This window comes from Humulus lupulus, chromosome 8, assembly GCF_963169125.1.
Source record: "Humulus lupulus chromosome 8, drHumLupu1.1, whole genome shotgun sequence".
NCBI lineage: Eukaryota > Viridiplantae > Streptophyta > Magnoliopsida > Rosales > Cannabaceae > Humulus > Humulus lupulus.
Genome location: NC_084800.1, coordinates 110,599,659 through 110,611,718, shown reverse-complemented (window position 1 = coordinate 110,611,718; position 12,060 = coordinate 110,599,659).

The following is a 12,060-nucleotide window of genomic DNA, read 5'->3' as shown; positions in this document are numbered from 1 at the left end:
TAGACGGAGCATGATCATCCTTGACAGTATAGGTGGGACCAACCAAAGGAGAAGTCAAGGTCTCATGGGACTTCTTCAAAGGACGTTGAGAGTCCAAAAGTTTGTAAATGACCTGAGGAAACATCAAGTGTCGCCCCTTACGTTTGGCACCACTAAGAGACATGATTTGGTCAAAAATAACAGCTCCAAGATCTATGGCGACTCCAGTACCAATTTTGAACAACAGGAAGGCCATATCTTGAGTGATGGTGGAGGAATGTGTGGTAGGCATCCAATTAAACATAGCAAACTTGAAAAGAGCACCATAGAAATGAGTGAGATCGGTGACACGAAGAGAGGTGCTTGGTTCCCACACCATAGTCTGACCAACCAGTTCAGACAAAACTTGATCCTTTGCAAACTCAATAGAATCATCAATCTCCACAGGGACGAGATTGAGAGCCTTAGTAATTTCGGACGGGCTAAAATTGTACCAATGACCCCTAACATAAACTTTATGAAACATGAAAGAAGATTGGTCTAATAATTCATCATTCAAATTTGCATAGAATTCTTTAACAACCTGAGGCACAAACCCATCAAACTCAGACAAGGATCGCAACCAACCTCTTTCCTCTAAAGTAAGCAATACCCCAAAAACACAATGAGGAACAAAAAGAAAATTTCGCTCACTAATAAACTGGCGATGGTCATAGAATTGCATGTTCTTCTCATTATCATTAAAACAGAATGTAATAGAGTGAGCTTTGAAAGAACCTGAGGTACGGGCAGGAGCACCTTTTTGCTTATCAAGTTTGGACGACAATTCAGGAAAAGCCAAAGGAGTGGTGCCTTTTGGGTCCGATGCAACTGGAGAGGCTTCAGATGGGTCTTCTTCAGAGTCAGTCTCCTCAGCCAAATTATCAAGAGGTACTTCAGGATTGGGCTCGGTCAAAGAAGGATCCAACTCAGGCTGAGAGTCTTCCGTCTCGGGAGAGACATCCTCCGATGAGGTGCATGGGAGAGGATTGATTTTGGCCTTTAATTTAAAACGAGATAAAGGAGATGAATCAGAGATGGAACTGGTACCTTCAGATTTAGTCACTTTGGCCTTTTTCCCTTTCTTCGACCCAACAACTTTGGACTTACGTTTGCCCTTTGCCTTGGGTGTCAACACATCAGGAGATAGTGAGGATTCAGAGTCATGATCAGATGGAGCAGACACATCTTCAGTAGAAATTGATTTGGACTGACTAGTTGCCAAGGCCGGTTTGACTTTTATTTGATCTTTGGGAGAGGCGAGTGAAACCGCCGAGGCAGGAATTTGCTCAGCATCCAAATTCGGGAATGTAACTCCTTTGCTAGAAGCACCAAGAACAGATGAACTGATAGGACCCGAAAGAGCAAGAACCTTCTTTCTTGCTGTGGTTTTAGAACGACGGCCTGGAGTAGGAGAGACAGCAGGAATTGATGCTGGGATCGAATGAGAGGCAGTGGGAACAGATACAGGAAGTGTCTCCTGCTGAGACTTCACGGACTTGGAAGATGAACCACGGCCTCGAGTCTTCATGGCTGCTAAGAGAAAAACAAGTGAAACACACAAAGAAAGAAACCCTAAACACTTTGGTTATATGTGAGAGATTTAACAAGAAAACACTGATCATAAAACAACCAAGGGACTCCGAATATATAAAGTATTCGGAACACAAATGAGGCAAGTTCAAGATTGGGTAACCAAAAACGGGTAACCGGATTTTTAGTGATAAATGCCAAAAAATCTCCCTTTTTAACACAAATTCTGTAACACCTCAAAATTGGAAACTTTTGAATATTTTTAGAATATATTGAGATAAAACAAATAAATTACAAAAATAATTTTTCAACCCCCTTTTTTTAAAATACACGGTAGATAACAGATTTTCTTTTTCAAAATTTTTATTATTTTTTTTATTACAAAATTACTGAAAATAAAGTGTAAAATGCCTTACCATATGTGTCCATGTAAATCCCAAGTCCTGTTCAGAAGAAACAAGATAACCATATTTTTCACAAATTAGAGAAATGAGTTATACTTCAAATACTAAGAGACCATAATTCGAAAAACATACCACACACAAAACATATTTGAGACAATTCATTATATGTATGAGTCTTACAACCATCTTACACAGTCTAGAACAAGCATATGTGTGTGCAAGTGTAAGCAATTTGGCGTTTCTTTTTGGCCTTTTAAAGCTAGGGTCATTGCCCATATTTGGCGATTTTTAGCCTTTTTCCAATTGTAACCATAATGGAGGCTATAACTCTTATACTGATGGTAGCCCTTTACGCTGGTAGAGTATCATCCAATATAATTGCTAATTACCTGGTACCAACTTACTCAGTGTCGGCTTTCACACATCAGTATAGGTAGCTCTTTTCCAAAATGAAGCCTGAAAAAGAAACTGGATTAGGAATGCTCATACAAAGATAATGATTTGATCAAATATAAATTGGATGATCTATAATTTTTCAAATATGGTTTTGTATTCCAACAAAGTATAAGACTTATAACGATCATTCTCTAATAAAAAAAATATGCTCATCAAATTTCTTCCAATCAGGACAAGAGATTTACAAAAACACATATGCAAGGCAAGACAATCAATTTATTGGCAATTTCAAATAAAACAAACCCCCAAGGATTTCCTGAGAGAATCAAATCTAACCGTGTCTAAGGCTTTAGTAAAGATATCTGCAATTTGTTTGTTAGTCTCAACATATTCTAAAATCAATGTTTTGTTTTCAACAAGTTCCCTAATAAAATGATGACGAATGTCAATATGTTTGGTGCGAGAGTGCTGAACAGGATTTTTGGAGATATTAATAGCACTTGTATTATCACAAAAAATGGTTAAGGTTTTAACATCAAACCCATAGTCTGCCAACATTTGTTTCATCCACAAAAGTTGAGTACAACAGCTTCCAGCAGCAATGTACTCAGCTTCGGCTGTTGACAAGGAGATGGAGTTTTGTTTTTTACTATGCCAGGAGACCAAATTGTTTCCTAAGTAAAAACAACCACCACTTGTGCTTTTTCGATCATCAGTGTTTCCTGCCCAATCTGCATCACTATAACACACAAGGTTAGAATTTGTTTCTTTGGAGTACCAAATGCCTAAGTCAAGAGTATTATTGATGTAACGAATAATTCTTTTTACAGCAGTCACATGAGACTCCATGGGGTTCCCTTGGAACCGAGCACACACTCCAACACTGTAACTTATGTCAGGGCGACTTGCAGTTAAGTAAAGGAGACTCCCAATCATACTCCTGTAAAGGGTTGGATCAACTTTCTTCCCATTTTCATCTTTAGACAATTTGATCGTGGTACCCATGGGTGTTTTAGCAGGTTTAGATGCATCGAGTCCAAATCTTTTCACAAGATTTCTTGCATACTTGCTTTGTGAAATAAAAATTCCTTCATCAGACTGCTTTACTTGAAGTCCTAGGAAGAAATTGAGTTCTCCTACCATGCTCATCTCAAACTCTTCCTGCATTTGTTTCACAAATTCCTGCACTAGAGAATCATTAGTAGAACCAAACACTATATCATCAACATAAATTTGTGCTATCATAATATTTTCATCAACATTTTTGATAAACAGTGTTTTGTCTACTCCCCCTCTCTTGTATCCCTTTGAGACCAAAAATTGAGTTAGTCTCTCATACCAAGCCCGTGGGGCTTGTTTTAGCCCATACAAAGATTTTTGTAATTTAAAAACATGATTAGGATTGTAAGGATCCTCAAACCCTTTGGGCTGTTCCACATAAGCTTCCTCATTCAAAAAACCATTTAGAAATGCGGATTTTACATCCATTTGGAACAATTTAAAACCAAGAACACATGAAATAGCTAGTAATAATCTTATGGATTCAAGTCTTGCAACAGGGGAAAATGTCTCATCAAAATCAATTCCTTCAACTTGAGTGTACCCCTGTGCAACTAATCTAGCTTTATTTCTTATTATGGTCCCAAATTCATCAGTTTTGTTTTTAAATATCCACTTTGTACCTATAACATTGGTATGACTCGGTCTAGGGACAAGAATCCATACCTCATTCCTTGCGAATTGATCTAACTCTTCTTGCATAGCATTGATCCATGATTCATCATTTAAGGCCTCCTTCACATTTTTAGGTTCCAAAGAGGAGGTAAAACAAACAAATTGAACCAAATTTACATACCTCTTTCGAGTGACCATACTCTCTTCAAGATTTCCCAGAATAAGGTCAGAAGGGTGATTCTTTTTTACTCTGGTTGATGGTTCTTTTTGAACGGAGTCAGAGGAAATAACTGGATTTTCCTTCTCTGTTTGCCCTGTTGTTGTTTCGACAGACTTGTCATTTGATACGTCAGCAGTGGCTGTTGTCCCCTCCGAAAGCTGTGTTGTCGGATCCGCCACATCTATGAGCCTGTCAATTTCCTCCTCATGGGAGTACTCAGAAAAATCTTTAAAATCATCTACAACCACATTAGCTGATTCCATAATAGTTTGGGTTCTCATATTATAGACACGATAAGCCCTACTATTAGTAGAATAACCAAGAAAAACTCCCATATCACTCTTAGCATCAAATTTGCCTAGATTCTCATGATCTCTAAGAATATAGCATAGACACCCAAAAACATGAAAGTAGTTAACATTGGGTTTTCTACCTTTCCAGATTTCATAAGGACTTTTGTTTGTACCTGGGCGCAGAAAAACACGATTAATTGTATAACAAGCTGTATTAATAGCTTCTGCCCATAATTTCTTTGTGAGTTTTTTGCTGTTAAGCATAACTCTGGCCATTTCCTGCAAGGTACGATTTTTCCGTTCCACTACCCCATTTTGTTCAGGGGTTTTGGGAGCAGAAAATTCATGCAAAATTCCAAATGTTTTACAATAATCATCATAAACTGAATTTTCAAACTCCTTACCATGATCACTCCTTATTCGTACAATCTTTCCAATGTTATAATTTTTTTCAACTCTCAATCTTGTACATAGTGTTTGAAAAGCTTCAAAAGTATCTGATTTCTCTCTTAAAAAACCTACCCAAGTAAATCTAGAAAAATCATCCACACAAACAAAAATGTATCTCTTGCCATTAATACTTTCAACTTGAATAGGACCCATAAGATCCATATGCAATAATTCTAACACATTTGAAGTATTAACATCAGACAATGCTTTATGGGAAATTTTCAACTGTTTTCCCAATTGGCATGATTCACACTTACCAAGCGATTATTTACCCAACTTGGGTATACCACGAATGAGACCTGCATTAGCAATCTTTTTCAGGTTTTTGAAATTTATATGACCAAGTTGTTCATGCCACAAGTCAGTAGTATTAAAGCTTGATGAAGATGCATGACATGTGAATTTTTGTGTGAGAGTGTAGCAATTATCCAAAGAACGAGAGCCTTTGAGAATAATATCACCATTTTGATTTAAAACATTACACTCATCATGTGAAAAATTAACATAAAAACCTTAGTCACAAATTTGACTTATGCTAATTAAGTTGGCTTTCAGCCCATCAACAAGAAGCACATTTTTCAGTTTCGGTAACCCTTCAATGTTTAGAGTACCTTTACCCAGAATATTTCCTGTCATTCCATCCCCAAAAGTTACTACTCCACACTTCAAGGATTTGAAGTTGGTAAGTATGTTGGCATTACCTATCATATGTCTCGAACAACCGCTATCAAAGTACCATGAACTAGATGCATGCATTTTGTGACAGGTAAAAGTAGCCAAGCAAACAGAGTTAGCTTTCTTGACCCATACTGTTTTTTATTTTGAATTTCTTTCGGTCAAGAATTGATTCATACCACCAAAGTGTTTATCATAATTCTTTTTGAACAATTTTATCAGAGAAAAACACTTAGGTCTTATGTGACCTTTCATCCCACAAAAATGACAAACTGGTACAAAATGTTCAATGTTTCTTTTTGGAGAAATTTTCTTCAGTTGTAGATCTGTTGCAACAGATGGCAACTCTGTCCTCTCAGCATCGTGACTTGTTCCTGCAACACGGTTAGTTGACACAACAGACGGATAATTCATAGATTTTACAAAAACCGTTTTTCTTGAGGACTCAGATCCATTAGATCCGAATCCACTGTAGTCACCAACCTTTTTTCCTACAGAAAGAATATCATCCAAAATTCCAGATCTAGGATTAAGCATTTTGACACCTTTTTGCAAAAACTCAATTTCTTTATTCAAAGAAACAATTTCATCATTTTTGGAGGCAATAATCATCTCAAGACTTTCAATTTTTTTAACAAAATTTTTATTATTGCCAGCCATTAGACGATTCTCAGAACATACTTTCAGCCATTGATCATACATTATTTTATAGGACTCTTGTAATGACTCCTCATCTAAATTAGAATCATCAGAATCACTATCTGAATTCTCATTGTTCTGAACAGAATTATTAAGGCATAGTACATCCTTGTAATTGAAAACAATACCTTTGTGAACAGAGGTTAAGGCAACACTATTTTCCTCCTCATCACTCTGTTCAGAGTCTTGATCACTCCATGTGGCTGACATGACTTTCTTTTTCTTTAAGGTATTTGCACACTCAGATTGAATATGTCCAAATCCTTCACATTCCCTGCACTGAATACCCTTTTTATTAGTCTCAAAGGGTTTAGAAAAATTACCTTTTGGGTTTTTGGATAAGGCCTTTTTATTTCCCAATTTCTTTATGTATTTTTGGAAATTTTTTGTCAATAGAGCCATCTCATCATCCTCATCATCTGAACTTTCCTTCTTTTCTTTAGAGGATTTCAAGGCAATAGATTTTTCCTTGATTTCCTCAGTCTTACCTTTTTGTCTAATTTTTTGGTTTAGCTCAAAAGTTCGAAGTGAACCCATTAGTTCCTCTACTTTCATTTTGTCCAGATCTTTTGCTTCTTCAATTGCAGTTAGCTTTGTCTGAAACCTGTCAGGGAGAACTCTAACAATTTTTCGAACCAAAACATTTTCTTCAAGTTTTTCACCAAGAGCAAAAAATTCGTTAGCAATATCTGACAATTTCTCATAAAATTCAGTGAGGGTTTCATTTTCATTCATTTTCAAATTTTCAAATTTTGTTGTGAGCATTACAAGCCTAGAACGCTTGACATCAGCAGTTCCTTCAAATTGAGTTTGAAGAATTTGCCAAGCATCTTTGGCCGAAACACATGAAGAAATCAATTTAATGTAACCCTCACCAACACCATTAAAAATGGCATGTAATGCTTTATTGTTGTAACTGGACAGTTTATCTTCAGCATCAGTCCATTCAAGTTCAGATTTTACCTTAGTTATATCATCGCTTTCTGCTGGAGGAGTCCAACCACTTAAAACAGCTCTCCAAGCCTTTTCATCTTGAGATTTGATAAAGGCTCTCATTCGAACTTTCCAATATGGATAGTTTGAATCGTTGAGTAAAGGGGGGCGAGTTATGGAACCTCCTTCTGTGAAAAAAGACATTGCAAGAACACGAACAACAAACGGAATAAACCAAGATCACACTCAGAAATGAGTGACCCGTTCTGATACCAATTGAAATTCCGTTTTTAATAATTACCAAATTAATTAAACCAAGTAAATTAATTAAAGTGCGGAGTGGTAATTAACTGTTTACACAGATTACAGTTCTGTCGGGACAGAAGCCAAACTTGTCACGACAGAAACTGAACACAATAAAAAAGACAGTGCAAAAACAATAAAGAACACAGCAAATTTTTACAAGGTTCAGAAATCCTTTCGGATAACCTAATCCTTGGGGCCACGCCCAGAGAATAAAACCAATTAATAAAGAATCACAAGTACAAAAACATTGACTTAATCAAGACAAGACTCCCTCTTGAGATTTGCCGCAATTTGTTGTACTTCTCTTCACTAATCTGATTTTGATTGAAACGCTCAACCACTTGAACTCCCTTCAATGGTCAGCGAGTGCTTGCATCCTCCCGACGCAAGGCTTGAAAAAGATCTTCTCCCGAAGACTTCAAACGCTGTGTTCAAATTACAATGTGTATTCACTCATGAACATGGTATAAGCTCACCACTAAACACTAATCACTCATAATTCAACAAGATCACATGAATACTTATGATCTTGAAAACAAAGGAGAACTCTCAAATATTACAATAAAGCTCACGAATAATGCACCAAAGAGTTCACTTTTCTCACTGCCTTTAGAGCCCTATTTATAGAGTCTTTTTCGTGCTCACAAAGGCAGAGAAAGAGTTCTTCTAATAAAGGCAAGAATCACAGTAGTTAATCTTGATTGATGAAGAGTTGCCTTATTTAGAAGATGCTGATCCGACAGATTCGATATCGGTGGGGACAGCTCAGACCTGTGCCGGATCAAAACAAACTCAAAAAGGAAACAATAATTAATGATATTAAAAACCAGTTTCCTGATTGCAATCCTTGAGCTGCACGAAAATATGTCAGTAAATAATCCACAAAATAATTTTGGGTAAGTACCGAATATTTGCAATAACCTTTGATTCCTTTATAAACAAAAAGAGGCAATATATGCTAAATAAGGAAGCATTTTATTGACCAAAAATCACACAAAAGAAAAAAGAGATTCCGAAAAATGGAATAAAGGAAACCAAATATTTTCCAATCAAATCCGAAAAATATAAGAAAGGAAAACAACTATTTCTGAAAATTATAATAAAAGGAAAACAAATATTTCCAAAAATTATAATAAAAAGAAAACAATTAAATCAACCATTTTCTCTTTTAAGAAAAAAAGATATTTCTATAAAAATGCCAATTATAGGATTTACATTTATTATTTGAGAGCGCCTATGAAAAATTATCTTAGTGAGAACAATTATGACATTGAATGATGATCCTTCCATTTATAAAATAATGAGATTAAAAAGGATGCTAAATATTTTAAAATTGAACTTCCCCATGGTCACTGTTGTACTCCATTTTTGAATCCTTACAAGAAAATCATGTGAAGCACAAGATACAAGTAGGCGCTCAAATCTAAGAGAAGTGGCTTCTACTGAAATTCTCTGGTTTGCCCCTAAAGAACATTAAGTGGGTGCTTGCTACTCGAAAACCACCCAAGACATGCTCGAAAGATTGGATAGAAGAACTGTTGAATTAGATGTTGCTGGAACATGCATCTTGGACAATAGTTGTATTTATTGAAAATGGATATTTTGAAGAGGTCAATCCAAGTTAATTTGGTGGATCAGAAGGATTTTGATATAAATGCTTATGAAACCAATATAGGTAATCCTTAAGATATTTTTCTTATTTATCTCATTTGTTGTTCACCCAAATATAAATGTATTTACTTGATTTAATATATAAAAAAAATTGGGTAACTATAAATGGGGATTAAGTTGTAAATGCCTCTCTATAAATAAGAGAGCTAAATAAACATTGTAAGACAACTTGAATCATTCTGAAACTCTGTCTAATCATCAACCCAACTAGAGAAAACTCAGTGAGTGAAGCTCTCTGATTCTTTAAACACTCATAAAAATTAATACAAAACTCATGAACTTAGGCTAATTAGCAACCAAACCATGTTAAAATCTTCTTTATCGTTTTACTTTTTTCTTGTCATATATTTGGACTATCAATGAGAAAAAACAACGTCAATGGTCACAATGTCGAAGGGACAATCCAAAGCTACACTAAGGCAAAATTAGTTACATGTCATTAAAAAAAGAGCTTTTGGTGGCGAAAAATACCCAATAATTTTACATTGTTATGTTTTGTATGTCCAATATATTTTTTTGTGGTAAATATACTCAAATCCATTCAAATATCTCTCTATCACCACCCATAAACATTGTTAATAGCGCTTATGTACTTATGTGGCCATTGACGTGGCCTAACATAACTGATGTGTCATTGCCATAACAATGCCACATAATTATTTTAAATATGAATTAATTAAAAATAATATTTGATAATTAAAAAACATATTTTTATAATTAAAATCAAATCATTTTTTTAATTATAAAATCTATCAAATAAAAATTAATGAATATAATTAAAAAAAAAGAACCCTAAAATAACAACCCCACATTTTCTTCTTCTTTTCTTGCCCAGATTTTCCCAGCCTTTTTTTTTTTTTCTCTTGCCCAAATCTTCCCTGCCCTTCTTCTTCTTTTGCCCAAATCTTCTGTGCCTTCCTTCTTCATTCTTCTTGCTGCAAATATTCTCCAAGCCCCTGTCGAGCTCCTCCGGACCCAACCTCCAAGCCTTGCCAGAAAATGCACGTCGGAAAGAGCCCACCTATTGTAGATTTATTTTTTTTAAGTGAATCTGGGTTTTGTTTGAATTTTTTTAGGAATGATGATGATAATGAGTTTTAAATTTTGAGTTTTATTTGTGAAAAAATGATGATGAAAATGGGTTTTGAAATTTAAGTTTGGTTTGTTTTGTAAGATGATGATGATGATGGGTTTTGTGTTGGGAAATTTCATGCTATATACATAATAACTTGGTGAAATTTTTTAATATGTCATCATAAGTTACTATCCCAAATATATGACAATTTCAATTTTTAGACAAAAATACCCATAACATTCAAATACTCATTTTCTCTCTCAATCCAAACTTTATCTCTCTAACATCTCTTATTCTCTCACTCTCTCTAACATTCTAATCTTGTAGATCTCGAAAAAATACCAAAATTTAAAAAAAAAATCATCTGAAACCGACATTTGAGTGAAAAAATATGAATCTCCAAAGTTTTTGTCAAATTTCAGTGCAAAGCATCGAAATTGCATTGAAAAATCATCATTTTGGATAAAAATCAAGTTTTCATGATTGCATCGAAACATCATCGATGTACCATCGAAATACCATCGATTTGGCATCGAAACACCATCGATTTTGCATCGAAAAGTCATCGTTTTGGCCAAAAAAACAAGTTTTCATGATTGCATTGCAACAACATCGAAATACCATCAATTTTGCATTGAAATACCATCGATTTTGCATCGAAAAAATATCGTTTTGGTCAAAAAACAAGTTTTTATGATTGCATCTAAAGAACATCGAAACACCATCGATGATGTTTCGATGCAATCATGAAAACTTGATTTTTATCCAAAACGATGCTTTTTCGATGCAAAATCGATGGTGTTTCGATGCAAAATCGATGGTACATCGATGATGTTTTGATGCAAAATAGATGGTATTTCGATGCAAAATCGATGGTACATCGATGATGTTTTGATGCAAAATAGATGGTATTTCGATGCAAAATCGATGGTACATCAATGATGTTTCAATGCAAAATTGATGGTATTTCGATGCAAAATCGATGGTGTTTCGATGCAAACTCGATGGTACATCGATGATATTTCGATGCAAAATCGATGATATTTCGATGCAATCATGAAAACTAGTTTTTTTGGGCAAAATAATGAATTTTCGATGCAAAATCGAAAGTGTTTCGATGCCAAATCGATGGTATTTCGATGCAAAATCGATCGTACATCGATGATGTTTTGATGCAATTATGAAAACTTGATTTTTATCCAAAACGATGCTTTTTCGATGCAATTTCGATACTTTGCACTGAAATTTGACGAAAACTTTGAATATTAATATTTTTTTACTCAAATGTCGGTTTCAGATGATTTTTTTTTTATAATTTTGGTATTTTTACGAGATCTACAAAATTAGAATATTAGAGAGAGTGAGAGAATAAGAGATATTAGAGAGATAAAGTTTGGATTGAGAGAAATAATGAGTATTTGAATGTTAGAAGTATTTTTGTCTAAAAAATTAAAATTGTCATATATTTGTGGGATAGTAACGTATTGGATCATATTAAAAAATCTCACTAAGTTATTATGTATATAACATGAAATTTCCCTCTGTGTTTTGAGTTTGGTTTGTGAGAAAGTGGAGGGGATGAAGAGAAAATGTGAAACATATTATAAAATAAGAGAAAGTGTGATAAAATAATTTTTTTTAAATTGAATGATTTTATAATAAAAAAATTATTTTATTTTTAATTATAATTTTTTTTTTACTTTTTAATTATAA